General features: G+C 45.9%; 1 protein-coding gene across 3 annotated transcripts in view; it reads left to right on the forward strand.

Annotated features, from left to right (window-relative positions):
• Positions 1-571: 571 nt before the first annotated feature.
• Positions 572-22,543, forward strand: part of FRMD4B (FERM domain containing 4B) — a 99,563-nt gene continuing 77,591 nt past the window's right edge. The window contains exon 1 of one of the 3 annotated variants that reach the window (XM_085516233.1): positions 572-671. The gene's annotated coding sequence lies outside the window, so the exon portion shown is untranslated. Of the gene's footprint in view, positions 672-885; positions 2,150-8,337; positions 8,418-22,543 lie in introns of those variants that run through there. The other 2 variants (XM_085516232.1, XM_085516230.1) reach the window with 2 other exon arrangements.

Raw genomic sequence — 22,543 nt, forward strand, 5'->3', positions numbered from 1 at the left:
ACCAAAAAATGCTACACTTTAGTTGCAATGGTTTCCTTTGTGGAATAGGTGGGACTTAAAATCATAGACCTTGCTGTGGTGCTGCTCCTTTCCAGGATGAAGTCTGCTTTCTGGTCTATTATCCAGCCCTACGTGTTATCTGACAACCCCCAGACAGCATCCAGGCTGCTATCACTACTGCACCTTGGGCAGCAAATTTCCATTGGGCGATGAGAAGCTGTATCACCAGCACAGTGTGGCACGTCTCATTGTCTCGCACCGCCAGGATGACAAAGGGCCCTTCTGAACCGATACGGCTGGATTTAGGCAAATCCCATTGTCCTTTAGAAAGCCGTGCAGCCAAGAGGTGGCACGTCTACTGGAAAGGGGGTACGGCGGAGGGGCGAGGGGTGACCCCTAGGGGCTGGAAGCGGGGCCGTGCCTGGGGGCTGCGGGGCTCAGTGCGGGCGGGGCCGTAAGCATGCCCTGAGCATCGGCTGCGGCTCCGTGCCGGATCCGGCCCCCTCCAACACCCACCCACCCCGCGGCGGGGGCGGAGGGCTCGGCACTAAGCCCGGCCCCCGTAGCAGTCGCCGCAGGGAGGGCGGCCCGGCTGTGGATGCGAGGGGAGCGGCGGGGCCGGGCTGGGCTCCTCCGGCCGCCCCCGAACGCTGAGCCCCGCCGGAGCCAAGGTAAGGGAGGACGGCGAGCGGGGTGGTGGATGCCCCTTGGAGCCCCTCGGAGCGGGGAGCTGGGGCGGCGGCTGCACGGGGTGCGGTGCAGAGCGGTGCCCCCGCGGGGCTGCGGATCCCCGTGCGTGGGGCTGCTCCACTGCCACGCCCGGCCGGAGCGGGGCAAGAGGTGCGGGGAGATATCGCTGCCCGGCGGTTCCTCCCGCAGCCTGAGTTCGGCGTTACATGGAGCGCTGGATCCCGGTGGAGTGATGGGTCACGGGATGCACATCTGGATGGGCACGGTAGCATTGGGTTCCTTACCGAGAATGATGAAAAATTTAGCGTCGCTGCCGTAATTTCACTCTCGGCTTTGCTGCTAGCAAATATTTACTCGCTGCCAGACAATGAGCTCCGTTTGTTCACTTGTGGTCTGAGAAATATTCCCACGCTAACTTACAGTCTGCGGAGCGGGATGGGACACGCTGAGCTGTCATTCTGCATTGCCCCGTGCCTGCCCTTCCTTTTAAAAGAAAGGAGTTGCAGCCCTGTGTTTATGCCCGGCACATGGCTCGTCAGCCTGTGTGAGGGCACGTTTGGACAGAAATACGTTCCTGCCGTTGGCTTCCTCTGCTTGTGTTACCCGTGGCTGCCTTCCTGGCTTGCCCTGCTTCCTGCCCTCTCCTAGAATAGCCCCTTTCCCTGTATTGTTCTTGATGCGCTTCCTCTTGCCTCGCTCTTCCTCCAGCCCTCGTTGCAGGTTCTCAGCACAGAAGCCCTCCTGACATGTGTTGTCGCCCTACTCATCAGTCTCCACCCCCCATCCCCCTCCTCCAGAGAGAGTTTTAAAGTCCAGAGCTTCCTACTTGAGCAAATCTTCCTTTTTTCTCTGTGGAAAGTGCAGCAGCCTTGATTCAATTTGACTCCAATTGCCCATGAAGAGGTTTAAACTGTGATGAAATCATCTTCATTTAGAAGCTGCTACATGGTCAGGAGGAGATTACTGGTGGCCTCTGCAGTGCCTTGGGTCTGTTTATATAACACACTGTGCTTGTAAACTGGGCTTCCTAACTCCACTATTAATGATGTGAAATAACTTAAGGCTTTAATTTTGACCATACTGCTCCCTTTTCTTCATATGTGGGATGAGGTGCTCTACAGCTGTGTTGAATGTAGCTGGAAGCATATCAAATGTCTTATTCTTAAAGGGGGAAAAGTCAGTGCCCCTGTTGGAACTGGATGAGACATAGAGGGAAGTCAGAAGAGGAGCTTGTGTCTGAAGGTGTCCCATCTGCAGCTCCTGCATCATACTGGTTGGGTCTCATGCCCATTTGGATGGGTTTGTGTGTCTGTGCTGACCTACAGATGGCTTTCATCTGCAGGACCTCTTGACTTTTTCCAGGGCACCACCCTATAAGCAAAGAGCAGATGTAACTTTTGCGGGACTCTCAACTGTGATGTAGCCCAACCTTTAATGAGTTTTCACCTGACTGTAACAGGTAAGACCTTGGAGCAGCTAGAGATCTATTCTGCCTCCTGGGGAGGGCTGCAGTGCTGTGCTTGTGCCTGGTTCACGCAGAGATGGAATGAAGGCATCCAGGAGATTTTTGCCTCTTCTCATCTGTGTTCTCTCTTTCTTGAGTTATGCTGCCCTTTTCTTAAAGAAAAGCTTATCCTGCAGGAGTTAGCAATGCTTGCCTTCAAGATTTATATTCCCTGCAACTGAATAGGCTTCAGTGGTTGGTCTGTTTTATGCCAAGACTTGTCTTGCTGATTTCCTTGGACTTTCATGGGTGCACCTGTGCCAGACTTGATCAACTTAGTTTGCTTCTGATGTATGGAACATGTCATAAAAAAAAACTTACTACAAAAGTGCACTTCAGTCCATTAGATATATATAATGTCATCATAGTCAAAAGGCAGCAATTGTACAGAAACCTTTCAATCCATTAAGCCCTGGAATGCCATAAATTTGAAAACACGGCAAGATAAATGAATTCCTGAGGTCTAATGTGCAGGTGAGCACTTCTCTGTGATTTGCTGGGGATGTTGGCTTTGTGCTCACTGCAGCTGGGTTATTTTCTGGCTGGTGAAGTGAAATTGCTGCCTTGTTCTGTGCAGTAAGAGTGGTGAATGCGCCTCATCTCTAAAAGCTGCTCTTTGTAGGTTTGTTCTATGACACATTCTGTAACTTATTTTCCTGATGCCCATCCACACCTGCAAGTCTGCCCTTAGTTTCTGATAATTAAAGCAGCAGAGGGGAGTGAAGGGAGGCCCACTGCAGGGCTTGTGTAATTTTCAAGGATCTTGTATCCACTATCCTATTTTCTCACTGTATTCCTTAGTGTATCTTGAAGGATAGGGAGGATGGAAGGGAGTGCAAGGAAGTGGGTGAATGCAGTCCTCTGCAATCTGAAGACTGTCTGTGTCTGCTCCATCTTCCAATGGGGATAGCGGGCCAACGAGTCAGATGTATTTGCAAGCAAGTGGTGGTATAAACTGAAGCTAGGAGATGAACAGGTTAAGAGGTTAATGAGATGTCTGAACTAAATTGATTTTCCATACAAATTGGCTGCATTGTGTTTTGTTTGCTTTCTGCCCTTCTCTTGGATGCTGTGTTGCAACAGCTACGTGAATGTAATGAGCAGCAAAAGGGACTGGGGAGTTGTGGTTAACTGGGAAATGTGTTTGGGAAACCTTGTTTTTAGCTCTGGGTGTGCTGCCACACAGTCTGGGGCAGAGTAAGGCAGCTCTGGCTTAGCACCCTGTGTACCTGGGTCTGGGTCTTGGTGCCATGACCAGCTGAGTAGCATAAAATGCTGGATTCACAGAATCATAGGAATCATTTAGTTCCAACCTCCTGCCATGGGTGGGGTATTATGGGGTTCAGTGAGCTGCATGCACTGACTGTCAGGTGAAACAGTTTGTGCCCAGCTTTAATAGCAATCTCTTATTTAGGTGTAGTGTTATGCAGCCTAACTAGAAGTTAGATAAAGGAAGATCAAGGTTTAGCTCACCATATAGTGGCAGGAATGGCTGCTTGATGGGAGACTGAGGCCTTGCACCTCTGTGTTTGCAGTTGGGCATCAGATAAACCAGCAATGTACCATACACTGAAAGAATGGTCCATACTTAAAACTATGCTGAGAATATTAAGTCTAGAGCTTAGCACGGTAAGTAGGTTGCTGGGCATTATTGGTAAATGATCTATGGCCTTAATCTCATAGACCTCACCATTAGTGTTGTATGACAATTCCTTGGCTGGCTTAGAGCATGTATGTTTATTTTCTAAGCAGACTAAGCAATTTGTATCCAACAAAACAATGAAAAGCCATTGGCAAACCTGTTGTTTGGTTGCAGCCACTTGAAAGCATCAAGTCTTCCTCTTGCACTCAGTCATAATGCATCAGTGCTTTCAGCAACTGATAACCTATAGCGCTGAACCACAAGACGGTTACAGAAAGCAGGGTTTTGTTTTCTTTTGCTTTTTAAAGCAACACAGCAAACCGCCAAAATATGGGTTCTTCAGAACTGCTGTGATTTCTGGAGGACATAGACTGCACATAGTAAACATGCAAGCTGTGATTTCAGTTAGCCCTCTGGTTTTGCTTAGCCTGCCTACAGAGATATCTTCTGCAAAGTTGGGGAAGGATTTGCTGTTGTGATGGCTTCTTTGTTTAGAGAATAAACTCTTTGTAGGTCATCTGAAATTAGAGCAGATGAGTTTCAGCTTTACAGCAGCTGTCAAAACTTCAGTGCCAAGGAAGGGGATTTCAGCACAAAGAGAGATGCAGAAGAAGCAGCGGTTCTGTGGCAGGAAACTTGTGAGTTGTTGGTCAGTTTACCAAACCATTACAGAAGTGGTTGCTCAAAAGATGCCAAAACTTCATATACATAAAACTGTGGCACCGAAGTCCTTCTGTTCCTCTGTTGGTGCTGGTCACTGCATGTACCTCCAGTTTGGAGCTGGATTCTCAGCATCCTGTAAGTGCTGGGTGTGGCTGGAGATGTGGTCTGGGTACCGTGCCAGGAGAATCCTTTCAGCCACTGCTCAGTTGGTCTGAAGGGTGTGCATGTGCTCAGTAAACTGGTATTGATTGGCAGTCATCAGTTCAAATTGTCACAGCCTGCCCATGCTGTTTTGCAGCCCTGCCTTTGTAGATGCACATGGGTACACCAAACCCTTTCTAATATGTACAAAACGTGCAGCCCTACAGCTTTTCTCATGCTAATGTTTGAGTTGTGCTTAATTGCTTTGAAAGAGAATTCCATGGGTTGGTTGATCTCCCCATAGATGAATGTCTTTCATGCAATTAATCCTTTATTTTTTTTCAGGTCCCGATGCAGGAGAAATGGCTTTAGAAAGAAGCAAACTTACCTTGCATTGCACTACTAACAACTCCCCTGTTCTTTAAAGCAGAAACAAAGCAAAAAATAAGATACTTTTTTTGTATGATCTGTAGAGCAGGGAAATTATTGCATCCCCACAGACATTCCAAGAAAGAGAAAACTTTCATGGTGTCTCAGTTTTGAAAGATCCTGTATGAAAATCCAATGATGAGACAAAGTCCATGGTGAAATCTTGGTAACCCTCTTGAAAGTAATTGGAATCTTCAGGTCAGGGTTTTGCCTGGAGTTTTACTTCAAAATTTCCTTCAGATACTCTACTGGTGTGCTTCAGAACTGTAGAGTTGCATGGTTGTACTGAAATAACAGTTCCCATGTGTTCCAGCTTTATTCATAGATGATCATCCAGTTGGTTTTCCTTTTTTCCCCTTAAAATGAAGCCCAGTGTCATTAGCAAACAATCTCTTGGTGTATTTTGATTGTTTTTAAATGGGTGGATTAAATGGGCATCAGTAAAAAAAAACAAAACTTGTGCATCCTTTTTCCATCTTGCTTAAGAAGCCCTGAGAGAATTAGAGGGAGACATATGACAAGTGCTCTTGGTGCAGAGACTCTTTTCTCTTGTTTAGAAGGAAGTCTGTAAGTAATAATAATTATTGGACGTTTTGGAAAGTGTGTTCATTTGACTCAGCCTGCCCTGGCCCATAGAACACAGCATGGTCTATTGCTGAGGAAAGAGTCTGAGTGCTTTCATATGGTAGTACTTGATTTACTCATCTCTTTGCTAGCTGAAGGCTCAGGTAACAGAGAGGTGGAGGGTGATAACGTGGTAGAAGAACATGGGGATTCTTTAGAGCAGGAAGCAGATTGAGCTTGGGGGAAGGAGCCTAGAAAGCTGGAAGGAAGAGGAGAGCATCTTGCCAGGGTCATTGCTCTGGTCCTGGCCGGGCATTGTGCAAAAGGCAGTTGCCATCTGTAATGTAGCCTCAGGCTGAGATCATAGCATATTGATGGATTTTATGTGACATAATACCTCTCGAGGCATTGCTGTGCTAAATGCATAGGTTATAGGAGCGCGGTTGCTGCATCAGTCTCAAGAATCCCTCTTGGCTGTTATGGAAAGCAGATGTACATGTTCGGTAGCTGTTGTGCAAGAAAGCTTGGTCTGAATCAAAGCTATAAAGAAAGCAGTTCCTAAAGGTAAAACATCTGAAATCTCAAAAGATTTTAAAAGAGAATAAGATTACAGGCTATGACGTGGTCTGTCACGTTGTCTGTACCCAAAGGCAGTAGTGGAGGAAAATGTGTCTGGAGTTGGAGAAGCAGCTCCGAAAGTGAGTCCCTAATGTATGGAGATGGCTGTGATTGCATGAACGTTTGGTGGTTTTCTCCTTGCTTGCTTTCCTTTGGTTCTAAGACAAATCTCTCCTTGCTCTTTCTGTTAAGTCTAGACTTATGTTCCTAGTTTAGAAAGCAAACTAATAACCCCTCCAGATTGTAGATTCAGCAATTTGAACATATTTAACTCTGACACTGATTTTCCTCCTGTGCCTAATACAAAGGAAATATCTTTCTTTGTGGGAATGACGCCTGAACCTGGTTGGAAGCAAACTCAGAATTACTGATGTTTTGCTAATACTTTCAATAAAGTGACTGCACCACATGTGAAAGCCATGTATGGAGCAGGAGGGTGAAGCATGGCAACTCAAAGGATGTGCTGCAGTACAAGTCTTTCTAACCTTTACCACACTAGTTGTATAACATTACTGTAAGTATCTGTACTGTAAGAAGAACAGTGGTTTGTAAATGCTTCTTCCTTCCCCCAACATCAACAGTATTTGAGTTCATAGAATCTGATGGAGCAATTGGAATACAACTGGCATTTATTGTGAACATGCTTGTTAATGGAATGGAGAAGAGATGTGTACGTGTTGTGTAGGACCTTCTGGACTCCATTGTTTTCTTTGGTCTTCCAAAATAAAAACTTCTGATGTAGGTAATGAACAGAACATTTCTTCAACTCCTGTTGTCTCTACACTGAAATGCATTTGCAGCTCTTGATTTAAATGTCTGTGATCTTGTGCAGGGAAAAAAGCTTGGAGGAGAAACCTTTCCTAATCACTTCTACAGCACAACCTGACTTTGCTTGTATGAGAGTCAGTAGGAAGCTCCAGAGGTGTCTGTTTGGCAGCCTTGAGGCTGATGTATTATCTGGCACGGAGCAATGTTATGTGCTTATCTGTCAGTATTTCCTAATGGTGACCATGTGAGTCTGCCTCTCTTGGCAAAAAGCATAACTCACTTTCCACATTTTAGCCGTCATTGCGCTTACAAGTAAATTGCCATAAGGGTTGCATTTGAGTCTCTGCTCAACAACAGGGGAGTCATCTAATAACAGCTTTCTGTGAAACAGAAGGTGAATGGAAGTTGAAATCTAATAAGCAAATGGGTCTTGGTGAACTTGAGACATTCTGGTGATGCCAGCAAGCTCAGTGCACACAGCTGTTCTATAGGCAGGAGCAAGAACCTGATAAGAAGTCTGATGTCAGAGCTTTCTACTTTGTCACTTGGAATTGATTATTGTTGGCACAAGGAGAAGAGGCTTTTTCAACTCTACCTGATAGCAGATGAGGGGAGGAAAGAGGGATGTGTTTGTATGGGCTGGCATCACTGAGTGATGGAAGACTCTACTTCTCCCTTGCAAGTGTTGCTTAACTTTTAAATCTTAATGTCTACTGGTCTATTACTACTGTTGTATAGGAAGCCATGCAATGTATGAAGGTGTTTGTTTGGTTCATCTTTAGGGATGGGAATTTCTTCACTATCCTCTCTCAGTCCAAGAGGGAGGTGGGTCTGTGGTAGGTTGGAAAGTACAAAAAATAAACCAGAGAGAAGGAAACCTGCTGGGTCCTGCTGTGCTGTCTGCCATTTAAGATATGTCTTGATTTATTGTTAAATAAACAGCTCTCATAACAAAGGTATTTGAAGAAATTTGTAGTAAAAACCATTCAGCTGAAGTAAGTTAACCCTGTTTCAGTTTACTGAGCTTTCTGACTTGACAGAGCTTGGCTGCTAACGTGGTGCCTTCAGTTCAACACTGGGGAGCTGATGTAATTTTAACCCTATCATTCTCAGCCTGAATCTGTCATGGTGGTATTTTTTTGTTAACCCAATACAGCTTTGATTCCTGGTGGAAGCAGTGTTCAGCAGTGCATTAACATCTCCTCTTTCAGAAGTTACGCCCTGCCACAGCGTCATTTGCTTGTTAGGGCAAGCTGCACCTCTTTCCTTCCTGCCAGAGGAATCCTTCCCTGTTTTGTTTCTTGTTTGGGTTTTTTGTGGTTGTTATTCTTGTTGTTGACTCCCAATCTCTCCCACATTGCTTGGATGAAGCCTGGAGCAGGCAGCAGCTGAGATACGGTATGTTTATTCCAACACATCAGTGTCATTTTTGCTTTTGACTAAAACGTGGCTGCATGGGATTTTGGTGGCACCAGGAATAAGGCTCCCAGTTTGCCCAGCAGTTGCTGTCTCCAGCTCTGTCTCCTCTGGTTGTGCTTTGTGGCAGACTGTCTGTCTGGTGCTTCCTCTGCAAAGTGGTAATTGTTGTTGTTTTTGCATGCTGGTGTTGTTCTGGAGTCTTGTCCTGCTAAAATAAAACATAGGGTAAAAAGGTTAAGAAAAGCAATGGGGTGGGGCTGTGCTGGGAGCAGCAGCCAGAAGAAAAGCTAAGTATAAAATGAACACAGTGAGTGGCAAGTATGGAAATGCTGCAGGGAACAGACTGAGTGACTATTTGTCATTAGGAAGCTGTGCCTGGTAGTTCCAGGTAAGTGGGATCAGCCTGAATGCGCTCCCAGCCCATCGCTGTGCTGTGTGGTCCTGCTGAAGGCAGCGTGGGAGCAGGTTGTGGCTGTTTGTCTCAGCAAACAAAGACGTTGTACTGCTCCTTTGCTTTGCAACCTGCTTAGAAGCATGAAAACAGGCCTGGGAGATGTGATGTGTTCTCTCAGCTGAGACCTGAACTGTGAAAGCTGGAGGAGATGTGCCAGGGATGCAGAGAGCAGTAGTTCCAGGATCAACCCTCTGCTTGGAGGCATGAATAATCACATTTAATGTTTTCCTCTTTATTTTTAACAAGCTTGGTAACTTTTGTAGCTGCAGTCCATCCTCTTAAATGTTACTGCTTGGAGTCCCTGCCTGGTGCTTTGGTGTTCTGGCCTGTGCCAGCTAATCTGATACAACAGCAGCACGCATTGCTTACTGTTGGAGCTGCTGAGTGTCTTCACTGCTTGGTGTCAAGATAAGCACATGTAGGGAGGAAGACAGGAGAGCACTGTGTGCCTGGCTGTGTGCTTCTCCCCACGCCTCCAGCAGGATTAGGGGTAGGAGCTTCATTTTATCCACGTAGGTCCGTGACATTGGGCTGCAAAGCAGTGCTCTGCAGAGCTGTCAGATGCAATGAGTGTAAAATGACAAATGAAACATTGGCAAAAATGAAGTTGCTGGTTTCTTTCTCACAGGAAATATTTTATTTGCTTCTTCCAGAGGGAGAGGAGATGCAGGAATGTGTGGTTGAGTGAGGGATGGAGAGGAGGGCAGATCTGTGCAATATCCAGGCACCTCTCCCAGCTCTTGGCCTGGGTGCTACATCTTCACCTCCCTGGGCTTCTCCCAGCTCTGGGAGGAGGCTGTGGGGCAGCAGTGCCTCCTGGGGGAGGTGGAAACTCCCGCTGTGCAGGAAGAGATGGCTGATAAGGTGCCGGGTGCTGCTCTTCCCAGAGCACTGATATCTAATGCTACTGGAAAAGAATGAAAGGCTTTGCAGGAGGGGAGGTTGTTTGGCAAAGAAGTCTGGAACAGATGAATCTGCACCTGGCTGTAGCTTGTGCTCTGCCTCTGGGGCAAGACAGATGTAAGAGCAGTTTTAGCAGCAGCCCATTGCCTCAGGCTGGTGGGCCTTTTCTTTTCAGTCCATCCCTGGCATTCACTCCCTATAGGCAAGGCTTCAGAAGGGCACTGCAAAGAAACATAACGGCAATCCTTGGTGCAAGCATCAGCGTGGGAGAGCTGCTCAGTGCACCATAAGGAGTGATAGTGCAGAAAGTTGAGAAAATGGGTGTTTGCCTGATCCGGATTTGCTCCGTGTTAGGGAATTCTGCAGAGAGAAGTCCCTGCCAGCCACCAGAACAGTGGCTGAAAGCAAGCAGGAGAATATCCGAGGCTTTGGAGCAGATGGTGCTTGGGACCAGATGTGCCATAGAGATCCACAAGGGCAGACTTATGTGACTTCAGGTGGTTTCTCAGCATTAGTGTCTGACTCCTAGGGACTGGCCTGGGGTTTGAGCCATTCATTTGTCCATGTAGTTGTGTATGTATGTGCACATCAGTTGTTTTCTTGTGACTTTTTTGCTTAGTTTATTGTGCTGCATCCTGTTTTATTATCCCACATCTTCCTTATGCGTAAGGTATGGTATGTGACTCAAGTGGGAGGGAGGTTCACAGGTATTTTTGGTGGTGCTTTATGCCCTTCTTAAACATAGGAGGTTTTGAAAGTTTTGTTTGTCCCTTCAGCATGCAGTTATTCCAAGCAAGTAATTTCTCTGAAGCTGTGATGTGTACCTGAGGGGGAGAGCTGGGGCAAGATGGGAGCAAAAATTACATTCAAGCCAACCACTGTGCAATGAGTTCTCAGTGTTATTACAGGCAAGCAATATCACTGTTACTGAAATACCTCCTCTGAAAATGAGGTGGTGATGCTCCTAACCACTGCGCTCCCAGCGTTCCTAACAGGTGCGTGTTAAATTGAATTGTATTTGTTTTCATACAAAATAGAGACGCAAAGATTGTTTAAAAATAGTCTGTAGCTGGGTTTGAATGGAGACACAGAACTGTGCCCTGTGGGGTCTGGACATGAGCAGCCATGTCCTATGGAGGCTCTGTGCACCCCAGTGATAATGCAGAGAGCTGAGAAAACAGGTACATGTCTGACGGATTTGCTGTATGTTAGGAAGTTCTGCAGAGAATCCTCTGAGTTGTATCTTGCTTTTTTGGCCTGTAACTGAACTGCAAGCTCTGCGCACTCTGGTACCTTTAACCTCTTGTGCTGTTCAGTACAGGATCTCTGCTTGCAAAGTGGTTAAGTCTGCTGTGGATGTAAATGAACTCAGAATGGAGTAATAGAGCACAAACATGGTTTCATTAATATAAAGCTTAGTCCTTTCACATAAGGGCTTTTTACTTTTTTTTTTTTTTTTTTTTTTTTAAGTGCTTGAACCTCTTGGCATGGTCACAGCCACCCTTTTTCTCTAAATAACATTTTTGGATAATCATTGAGTGGGATGACTGTATCCCCTGTGAGGGTTTAACAATGTTGGCAAGCAGAGGATAAAATCAGTCATTCTGTGTCTCTGATCCAAGTGAAAGCAGGGCAGCAAGGTGAGAGCCAGCTGTTCCTTGAGCTCTACTTGTGAGAGTGGAACCCACACTGATGGAGCTGGGCAGGAATGTGCCAATATTTACCCAGTGGGATGTGTTCTGCATGCTCATCGTTCCCTTGGGAAATGAACTGTGAATATAATGTAGAACTTGATCAAATATTTGGAGGGCTGATGAGGGGTTTTGGAGGAATATGTCCTCCAGATTTTGGGGAGAACAATGAATCCTGGTGTAGTTAATTGCCTCGTCCTCCAGGCTCCATCTCAAGCAGCACTGCTGCCTGGGTGGTTACAGTAATCCTCTTTATTTCATTTCAATACAAGTCTGGGTGAGCACCTGATATTCAAAATGGGATTAGGAGAGGAAAAAAATTGCTACTGAAATTGGTAATAACAGAAAGCAAACCTGTCTGACAGCATCTGCCTTGTGATCTTCTGGGAGCAGGCTAAAGAATCCTTAATTAGCTTTTTTGCAAGGGTGGGGTGGTGTCTCTGAAGAATTCATTTAGGAGGGTTACAGCTGGAATTGCTGCTGCCTGAGTTACAGCAGCCGAATGAATTGTCATGAATTAGCTCCTAACCTGCAGTGGGCTCTGGCAGGAGAGGGGTGGTGTGAAGGCATGTTTGGATGAATGAAGCTAGGAATGGGTTTGGTGACTTTACCTATGGGTTCAGAATGTCGGATGCCGGTACCAAAGCAAAGCGCTCTGTTCCTTAGCTAATGAACCATTATCATTACCATTAGGGAGTAATTTAAATGGGAAGCAACAAGCACTCTTACCTCTGTGCAAATGCCCAGAGACTTGAGAGATTTGTCACGCTTAGGCTGCAGTGAGCCCCGTGTTGCTGTGTTAGTGCACCGTGAAATTTGTGCTTCTCATCTTAAATGCCCTTCCCGTTTGCTGCTGTGAAGGTGATGAAAGCTTCCCACAAAATTAAGTCCCAAACGAAAGCTGTAGCAACGCTCTGTCTCCTACAGCGTCCAGCGCTGGCTGCTTCAGGAGCTGCTGTTCTCAAAGCCGTATGTTTTCATTTGGGTGTTTTTAGCCTAGAAAGTTTTTCTCAGCTCTCATTTGAGATAGAAATGAGCTCATGTCATAAGTGTCGAGTGGCTGAGGGCTCAGGTACTGAGTTACTTAAAGCTTTCTTGGATAAAGATCCAATATTCTCACATCTTTGCTTTGGAGAGGTAAGAATTGTATGTGCAGGAAGAAGCCTTAATCCCCGAATAAAGGGGGAAAAGCAGACCTCGTGCATGAAATAAACACTGCCAGTCTTTCTAAAGGTTTGACTGAATAGCTTCAATCACATGCGTATCATGTCAGTATTCTTTTGGCAAATAGATCTTTGTAGACTCAAATACTGGAAGAAAAACAACAAACCAGGCAATGTCAGGGCTGCACAGTGTGCAGGAATAACTGCATGGCTGCCTGTGGGATTTTTTGTCTATCCAGCCACTGGGGCAGGCAGCTGTGATGACACAGCAGCATTGTAAGGAGGCTGCCTTCTGGTCTCCTTGTGTTTCTGAAAGCTGATCGTTTAATGTCCTGTTGTGTTAAATGGAATATGAAATCTTGAGGCTTTCCGGGCACGTCGGTGCTGTTACAGGGGATGCTGCTGAGGTGCTATCATCAGAGATGCTTTGTGAAATCTGAAACAATTTGGAGCTATCTGGCCAAGCAGCGTGCTCTTGTGAGCTCTATTACAGAAAATCTAAGTCAGCTCCAGCTCAACAATGAACAGCCATTGAATAAAACAATGTTGCTGCTCTGTAGGAGGAGAAATATGATAGACTGTTCTGTGTCTCTGCTGGATTATTCTAGGAGCTATTTGCAGTAAGCAGAAAAGTTGTTTGGTGGTGTTTCTGTGGGTTATGGCCACACTACTTTGGTGCATGCATCCTTCTCCTGTGGATGCTACTGGCTATTGTGAGCTCCACTGCTGGAATACAGCTTATCCACAGCCCTCCTCCCTTGGTATCTTTGGTTTTTCTATTGCTTTCTTGTATTTGGTTTTAAGTCATCTTTTCCCTCCTCATTTTAGGCTCTCCCTTCAGAGGAAAGAGCCAAAACATACGTAGACACAAAAATAGTTGTTTTTGTGCCTAGCTGTGTGTTTACATGGAGGGGAAGTTTATAGCAGCAGGAATGCACTGCATGGAGGCACAGTGTGCTCCCAGGGAAGCCTCTGCCTCCCTGTGTTGCTGGTGGAAAACAAGCTGTATGCTACTGCTGCAGCACATGCACTCTCAGCAGTGGCATCATTCCACTCCTTGGACTTGCAGTGAGAGCAATGCAAAATTACACTGTAAGACCCCCAAAGCAGTGATGGGACACCTGGTGTGCCCCACTGGGAAGCAGAGCATTGCAGTGCTGTTAGCAAAGATGGATACAACCCTTGCTGCTGGTTTTCTCTGCCGTTCATTCCTTATTCTACTTAATAGATTCTTGTGAGCATCTCATAATCAAACCCAAAATGAAATGCAGAGGACGGTAAGGTTGTAAATGGGAGATGGATGAGCTCTCAGCTGTGGATGCGTGGGATTCACATCTCTGGGGATGCATGTTCATAAAGGCTGTGTTTGTTGATGGCACAACAGAGACCTAATTACAGGCCTGCGCTGTCACAGCTGTGTTATCCTCGTGTGCAGACCAGGCACAAACTTCAGTTTCCCAGGGGAGAATGTTGTGTGTAATTCTGTATGTATTTTAATGTTCTCCATTTAAAATAAAATGAAGTATTTCCTCTTTTTCCTCTACCGCAGCCATGCCCTGTCCTTTTCCCTCCTATTCTTTTGCCAGTAGCTGTGGATTTTTTAACTGTGTTTTTCTTTCTCTTCAGTTGATTTCTGCTTCCATATACTTCAGAGGGTGCCTTTCTCTGGGTCAGAACTGGGGACATTGGCCCAATTTGCACTTGCTGGCCTGGGAGTTGTGAAGTCATCTGACTTTTTCCCATCGCTATTTATTATTAAATGTTGTGTCACAATTCCCTGTAGTAAGGGTGGTTTGAAATAGAGCCTTAAGGCTTTGTGCCACCCAACACTAAAATAAGGTGAGGATCCTGGATTGCAGTTTATAAGTCTTTATTAGCCCGGCTGTGATTAGTGTTTGCATTAAAGAGGGGTCAGATTTTAACGTTCCTGACTTGATCCTTGTTTGGGGGCTCTCTTGAATGTATCTGTGCTGCTTTGCATTGCTTTATTTCTTTTCAGCAGTAGTATCAGTATGGTCTGTCTGATATTTTTAAGGTCCCTTTTTCCTTGGGGAATGATACTTTGGGAAATTTTCCTTCTCCTGCAAAATGTCCTGTCCAGTCTAGAAATCCACAGTCACTCTATCACTTATTTCTAAGTAACTGAGGCCCTCGGTGTGTTCCCATGGTCAGTGTGCTGTCCTGGGTTCCCTGATCCTTCCAAAAGGGAGGGGTGGTACGTAAGCTAACTTCTAAAGGATCCAAGCAGTCTTTAGGAGAGTTGATATGCTTAAACAAAGCTGTGCCTTAAGTGATGGAGGAGCAAAATGCTTCTTAAATTGGTGGAAAGACCTAAGATCTCACTGACAGCTAATGGCAGCAGGTGATACAGCCTTGGCAAGGCGCTGTGGCTTGGTGTCTACTTATTTGACTCATTCTCAATTGTAAGAACAGTTTAAACCTTCACATCAAGTCCAGTGGAACTTAATAGGTGCTCAGTTTTCTAAACTATTCCACAAAGTGCTACACAAGTGCAGTCACTTGTAGCCAGCCATGTCTCTTGCTTATGTATGATACAGCAGTGCAAATCTAAGAGCATCAGCCATCCAGTGGCTCTGTTTGCAGGAAGAATTAATGATTGCAGATCAAATCATGCTGACAGACCAGAATGTAGGCAAGTAGTGTGGCCCACGGAGCTTTGATGAGAACTTGGGGCAGAAACAGCAGACTTGGCTGTCACCCATTGTATACATATAGAGGACTTAGAGTTCAGACCCTGATGCTGTTGAAGTTAATGGAAAAAGTTTGTCATTATGGCTAAACACTGGGGAGTTCTTTTAATGGTGGTGATCCTGTGTGTGTGTGTAGAAGGCATTTGCATAACACACTGTATCAAGACATCTCTAAAACTGAAAATAGCTTTCTCAGCTGCAGAGAGTCACTTTATTTCCTACTATAAATAATAAACTCATTTTCTGCGGCAAAAGTAGTCCCTGCAGGGAATACTGATCAAGGCCATTCCCAGGGTCTGGGAGCTGCTAATGCATCTTGCAGCTGGGCTGCTCTGTGCCTGCTCTGCTGGTCCTTGAGTTGTGACTGGGGGCTGTGCAGTGCTGTGTTATGCAGTGGTGCTGCGTGGACCTGTGCAATGCAACCACCTTGCAGAGCTGCTATGGAATTGCTTTGGGTCACATCTCAGGCTTTGTGTTGGTGGGGTTGGTGGGCAGCTTCTCATGTTGCTTATAGTGGGGTGGGAAATTGTACTGTGATATGAAAAATGTCCTCAGATTGCCATGTTGGGTACAGCTCACTAACATGTTGACTTTGAATATGGTAAGGCTTTTTGCAGGGAAGGTTTTCTTGACTGTTCTGACAAATTACTCTTTAGGAGCATTCTGTTATACAGGGTCATGGGAGTGGAACGACTTGCTTCTTTGCTGCTGCATCACTTTGAGGAATTAATATCACTGCACCTTTGATCACCTTTAAACACCACTCTAGAAGGGAAGATGATGGCATTAGCCAGTGGCTCTTGCCCAGAGGGAGCTTCAAGTGGGTTGGGTTCCATCCAGGTGTAAGGTTTCATGTGGAGCAGGAGCCAGGTTTTGAGATACAAAGCCACCTTCCCTGGGAGGACTAAGGGAAACTGCATCAGTTGTGTGCGTTTTACAAACCCTTTGCATCCCTGTGCCAGGTGGGTGCAGAGCCAGGAGCTGTGCTGCTTGCAGTGCTGGGTGCTGTCACTTTGGCCTTGCTACAGCTCATTCTTCTGCTGTAGGACAGAGATTTAAGTAGTTGCATGTGGAACAAGCTGGGTTTTGTTCTGAAATAAACATGATTCTATGATTCTATGATACAGTTATCATGAATATGACCACAGAATGTGTGCTCCCACTGATGCTAGATGGGCTTAAGTGAGGGGTAGGTAAAAGTGGAACAAAGCCTTGAGTCTCCTTCAGGGCTATAAGTCCATCAGACTCATAAGTGCTTTGATTCAAGGCAAGGTCTATAAGATAGTGAAGTCCAGGCTTCCTGTTACTGCCTTGAAAATCAAAATGAAGCCAAAAATCACAGAACCCAATTAATCATCTTTGGGTTAAATCTTGCAAGTAATACTGTATAAACACGTTGGATCCAGAGGGGATTATAGGCAAATACAAAGCTGATGGAGGAGTTTGAGGATGTTCTGAATTGCAAAGTAGATGTGCAGAAAGTATTTCTGGAGCCTGTGGGCTGGAAGTGTGTGGAAGCAAGGGTGGATGGAGGTTCTTAGGGCAGCAGTAAATCAGACCTGGTTGAGGCTGGGGAACAGCAGATGGGTCAGGGAGAGGAGAAGGTAAAGCTGCGGAGCCGAGAGTGGCCAAAGGTCTATGGGGCAGCCTGAGCCCTGCCCTCAGTGCTGGCTTGCTTGTGGCCAAGTTGCTTAACCATTGTGGGTTTGCCTGCTCTCCTATAAAACAGGCATTAGTCATGGCAGGGGGCTTGAATCAACTGATCAATCTCAGGTATTTTAGGATAGTGTTTTACTTTGGATCACTCAGACACAGTCAGGTATGAAATGCTGTGTAATAGTTGTGTTTATGAGTCAGTTCATTTATTGTGATAGGAGAAAGGGGGGAAGAGGCAATATATTATGTAGATTTTTATTTTTTTAATGAAGATAATTACTGTATTGTGTCTTCAGTATCAGAAGGGGCTTTTTCAGAAGGCTGAGTGCCAGACATTTCCCTATAGGAGACAAATTCTCTCTGGTTCTTCATCCTCTTTGTGTCTGCGGTCGAGTACACATGATTAATTGATGGCTTCATTTCCCCAAAGCTGTGTGTCTGGAGCAGCCTCCATTATCCTCCCTGCTCAGGCACCTACCCAGGCTCTGTGTTTGTTAGAGCAATGATTCCAAGTATACATTACTCTGTTTTCCTGGTACATTAGAATTTTTCCTCTCTGAAGTGCTGTGACTTCTCTTATCATTTTTACCTCCAGTGACTTGTGGTGCAAGCTCCCCTCACAGTTAATTCCCTTAGATGATTTATTTACTAGTGACACAGCAGAGCCCTCAACATAGTAATTGCAATGACGTGATCATCAAAGCATCAAAAGCAGGAGCCCAGGTTCCTCATCTCCCCTGTGCTGCTGCAGTCCTCCCACCTCTCCCTTTGTGCTCTCTTTGTTGCTTTAAACCTTTTCTAGAAGAAAAAAAAACCCATAACCAGATACAAACTGGATCCATGCATCTGTAGATAACGAAGAATGTGGCTAAAGCCCAGCAGCACCAAAATACTGTCACATCATTTGATTTTGCTGCCCCCATGCACCCTCCCTGACCCAGTGCTTTGTGACCCTCCGGAGATGGGTTATATGGGCAGGAGATGGAGGAACAGCAAAGTGTTGCTCCCATATCTAAACATGTGAACAAAAAATGAGTACTTAAAACTCAATTGTTTTATCTTGTCTGGAAGAAATATTCCACGCAGCTGGAAGACTTGTAATTGAATTTAAAGATGATGACCTCTGGGACTATGTGTCTGTATGAAGCACAGGTGGATGGATGGCTGGTGAGCCTTTGCTCTGTGCCTGCAGAGTGGATGGGCACTGAGTGGGAGTGAGGAGCTCATCTCCGTGCTGCCCTGCCCATCCTTCTGCCTGTTGGAGCAGATGCTCATCTCCTTGCTGCAGGTGCAGTGCTGGTTCCTGCCCTGCTGCAGGTGCTCTGGGTGATTCTGGTTGGAACCAAGTCCTCCCAGAGCTTGGATTTTGGAAGGGTCTCCTCAGCAGGAAGCTAACTGCTGGTTGGGGGTTAAGGGTTGCTTGGAAGGAGAAAATCTGGCAGCACAGCATGTGGAGCTGCTGCATCGCTGCTTGAGGCATGCTGATTTCACTGATCCAGGCTGAGGCCATTAATTAGCTTGTTTTATGCATACACACATCTCATCTAAGTGGTTTTCTGTTATTTGAGAGTAATGGGAAATGAAAAAAGTGGCCAAATGTTCCTTCTGGGCTATAGGGGCAGGGCAGGGATCCCATTCCTGAGATATGTGCTGGGTTTGAGGCCTGGCTGGTGGAGGTGGTGGGCTTGCTGTGCTGGCACAAACCAGCTCTTGCTGGGCACCAGAAGCTCAGGGAGCCACAGCTCCATTACATTCTAATAGCCTGAGAAATGAAATACAACGATTAGTTGGATTGTTAAATGGACCTAGAACCTACGTCAGAGATCTTTCCAACAGCGTTTGGCACACAGAGTAACAAAACAAGCTGCAAAAGCAGGATTACTGCGGGCTTTGTCTTGCTTGTGCTGTTTCAGCCCTACTGCAGCACAGTTTAGAGGTCTTTGTTGCTCCTGGGATAGGGCAGTGGGCTCAGATGTGGCTGTGCTCCTGACTCCATGTTGTGTGTTGGGCCAGGCTGCCTTTGCCTCAGCTCATCCAAGAGGGGAAGAAGGGAGGGCCAGGAGAAGGTCTTCCAAGTGATGGAAGAGCACTTACAGCCTATCTTTGGAAGAAGTGTGTTCTGTTTTGGCTTAGTGCTTCTTCAAACCTATTTACGTTCACATGCTGAAGATGAGCATGTTTGCCTTTACTGAATGGGTTATAACTGCCTTCAGGGATTGCTGTAGATCAAATACTGCTGAACTGGCTGTGGGAGGAGCAGCAGAGGGATGATGTACAAACCAGCTGAAGGACTGTGTTCTTGAGCACTACTACATGCAGCTGCATTTGATGCATTCAGGTGGTGTTGTCCCTCTGTTATGCCACTGTTTTATATGTGGCAGCCTGTGATGTGTCTGGGAAATGGAGTAGGAAAGTTGCTTTGTTGTGAATACTTTATTATTAAAAGGACAAGCTGTTGAATGTGGTTCTTACTATTTTTTTTGAGACAATTCAATTGCAAAATGTTAACTCTAATCTGATCTTCTGAGAAGTGCTATGGAGCAGTGAAGTTGAACATCAGCATATAATTCAGCCCTGTTCACATCATGTCCTGCTTTCCAGGACTGCCATTCTGGTGCAGAACAGCTCCTGTTCTCATTCTGCTCTGGTTCTTGAGTGCTTCAGAACATGCAGCAGGAGTCCTTGGTGAGCACCAGGTGTTGCAGCTGGGGGAGAAGCTCTCAAGGACAGAGCTTTACTCTCTGAGGGGATGGAGCAGGTGGGGTGGGATGGAAGCAGCTCCTGGGAGCAGTCCCTAAGTGAGAAACACCTGGGCCCTTCCTTGGTGCTCATCAGCTCTGCTGCAAGGTTAGGTAGCCCTTGGTCTCCCCAGTGATGCTTAGGGAGGAAGCAGTGAAGCAGTTCTCTCATGTTCCCCTAATGGGAAGAAAGATCCTGTTGGCCCCATGCTCTTCTGTGCTGCACAAAATGAGGCAAGGCTGCTTGAGTCTGGCTGCAGGGCAGCACCGGAATGTGCACCCCCAGTGGGGAATGCCTGGTGGGCTGTGGAAGGAAGGGAGGGCTGCCTGTGGGTGGGGGCTGTACTTGTGCCAGGAGCTTGGCTGTCAGTCCGGGTGAAGGCAGATGGAAGTAATTTTACATCTTGGAAGCCAGCTGACAGTTGTCTTGATACAGATCAACTATGGGCTGGTCGGTCCTTGGAGGAAGTTGTTGTCCTGACCCCATCATTTAGTGGTTGGTCTGTGCCCTAAAAATATATTTATACGCCCTTACTGTCTGTTCTGGAGGCTCAAACTCCCGCCCTCCCTGATAATGATGGGGAATGGTGACCTTCAGCATTTGCTGTCTTACCAAGCAATAGACCTCGCTGACTTCGTTCTCTCTTCGTGCATCTTGAATTCCAAACGCTGGGAGTTCTGATACTGCAGCAGATGTTCTCCTGTTTGGTAGGTTTGTGGTGTTCGGGGTAGCTGAGGAAATCTTGGGCATGTGAACCTCCAAGGGCAAATGGAAATAAACCCAAGTGACAGTTTATCATGAATCTCTCGCTTCTTTGTGTTCTTATCCCAGACAAAGCTTTGTCTTTTACCTCACAATTATGTTATTCCCTGTAAGCAACTTAATCAAAGAAAGGGGTTTTTGTTTTTTGTTTGGGTGGTGCTAATCTGATCTACTAGATGGCTGTATGATCTCCAATATAGATGTTGGGGAGCTTTGGGGGCAGATTCCTGCAGCTTCAGTGTGCTGTCAAGGAGATGGGCTCTGACTGTGTTGAACAGCTCTGACTTTGCTATCACTGTGGTTAGGTGCTGCTGCCTGTGGCTACCTTTCTCTTCCCTCTTTCCATTTCAGCTGCATGTTTTCTGAGATTCTCTTCTGTCATTTGTGGAGAGTGCTGTGTTTCTTACAAGGACCTTTGAAATTGAAATCTTGCTTTATCTTGGAACAAACGCTTTGCACTTCATGAAATGCAAAATGTGCATAATGTGCGGTGGCAGTGGGGGGAATGGCAGGTAAGGAGATGACAGATATTGGCTTTGAGGAGATGCTTTTCTCTCTTGGCTGTGCTTTGCTCTGTGCACCAGAACAGCCTCTTTAAATATCATGCTTGGCAACTTCAGCCAAACCCTCACTGCTTTGCAGGGCACTGCAGATTAATGCTACTACAAGCTTGGGCTCTTAATGCAATCCCAACCCTTTAATTAAAACAACATGGAACAAAAAGGGAGAATTAGTTAAAAATAACAACTCTCGGAAGCCCAGCTTGCCTTTTTATTAGACTTGTCCTCACTTTCTCAGCTGCTCTGATAAGAAGAATATTCTCCCTCTGGGATGCAGTGAATAAACTGGGATGTAACTCATTTGTTTGGGCATTATGTTTTAATTAATTTCTAACACTAATCCCTTCCCTGGACTATTTTTTTTTTTTTTCTCTTCTGGCTTATAGATAATAAAATAGTCCTGTTCCAGGCAGAGGATTGGTGGTTTGTACCATTACAGAAATGAGGTTTGGGTGCTGTGTACCCCAGGGCTGGGGAGGTTCTTTGTTGCCCTATGGATGGTGCTGGGGGGACTTCCAGGAAACCCACACTGAATGTGTGGAACTTGAAGAGATTCAGTGTACCTGGAGTGCAGCCACATTTTTCAGTGAGGTGTATGAAGTGTATGCTGCGTAACATTCTTTGGAATAGAAGTTATCCTCTAGATAACATGGGCTGGTTTTTCTTTTGTATTTAGACTTGCCTAGACTTCCTTATGTCAGAAATGGTTCAAGCTCCCTTTAAACTGATGGGAAGCTTGCCATTCAAGCAAGGGAGGAGATGGGCTCTCTCTGATCTTCCAGTAATGAAGTGGTGTTTTTGCACAGTCCCTTCTCTCTGCAGCTCTTCCTGGCTGCCCCTGCATCCTGCTTACTTAGCCTTGTCCAGTCTTTCTCAATCAATACACACTGCTGCATTACTGGAATAGGAAAATAAAACAAAAATCCCAGCAGAGGTTTTGGCATGAGAGCATTGTTTAAAAACGGGGGGGATGCAATTTAACTCAAATGGGCTCGGTGTGTTTTTTTTTCTTTTCATTTCTAATCTATACGTAAGTGTCTGAGTGGAAATCCCTGTCCAAGCAGAGCTAAAATAGCTCTGGAAGGGGTTAGATTTCATTCTGCCCAAGAACTGAAGCTGCTGCAGGTGCCTCAAACGATGACTTCATGTGCTGCTGTGCCCAGAGAGTGCTTTCCAACCGTGTTGTAGCACTGGGCTGACTTTCTAGTAACAGAGCAGAGCATGACCTCTGTCGTCTTGCTGTGATTTGGGGAGAATTAAGGGACAGATGGGCAAAATGCTTATGAAACAAACCCTGGCTTCCCCACAATGAAAATCTGCTGACTCAGAAGCAGACAGACAGAGTGGGCTCTTAAAATACACAAAGCAGGAGGGCATTAATTGCATAGTGGCTGTAGAGAGGACCAATGCTCACAGGGAATTGCTCAGATAATTACTTCATTCTTTAGACACAAAGACACCTTGGA

This window comes from Coturnix japonica, chromosome 15 (genome assembly GCF_054131305.1).
Source record: "Coturnix japonica strain WE chromosome 15, WE-NBRP24, whole genome shotgun sequence".
Lineage (NCBI taxonomy): Eukaryota > Metazoa > Chordata > Aves > Galliformes > Phasianidae > Coturnix > Coturnix japonica.